This window comes from Camelina sativa, unplaced genomic scaffold, assembly GCF_000633955.1.
Source record: "Camelina sativa cultivar DH55 unplaced genomic scaffold, Cs unpScaffold19303, whole genome shotgun sequence".
Classification (NCBI taxonomy): Eukaryota; Viridiplantae; Streptophyta; class Magnoliopsida; order Brassicales; family Brassicaceae; genus Camelina; species Camelina sativa.
The window spans coordinates 1-286 of NW_010940307.1; the positions used below are offsets into that span (position 1 = coordinate 1).

A 286-nucleotide genomic window follows, 5' to 3' on the forward strand; every position below is an offset into this window, starting at 1 on the left:
GGTGATCGTGGACGTTCCTCTTGCCTTCTCCTTGGAGATGGTGAATAGTCTGCTCCTCTTCGTCTTGGTGCAGGAGAGTAAGACCTGTAAAACCATTATGTAAATTAAACATACATCTCATTGACTTGAATGATAATGATGTAAAATGTATAGGTGACAAAGCAGGCTACCTTGATCTGTATCTGCTTCTAGAGTCTGATGGACGACGGGGAGAGCGTGAACGAGAGATTGAACGTGAACGAGACCGTCCTGAAAACACACAATCATAGACATACTCAAGCTATGT

At 43.4% G+C, this 286-nt stretch overlaps 1 long non-coding RNA gene across 1 annotated transcript; it reads right to left on the reverse strand.

Moving 5' to 3' along the window:
* Window positions 1–4: 4 nt before the first annotated feature.
* On the reverse strand, window positions 5–276 carry LOC104775569. Its single transcript, XR_765995.2, has 2 exons — window positions 171–276; window positions 5–84 (listed from the first exon to the last, which is right to left on the reverse strand). It is a non-coding gene; the product is annotated as an uncharacterized LOC104775569 (long non-coding RNA).
* Window positions 277–286: the final 10 nt, after the last annotated feature.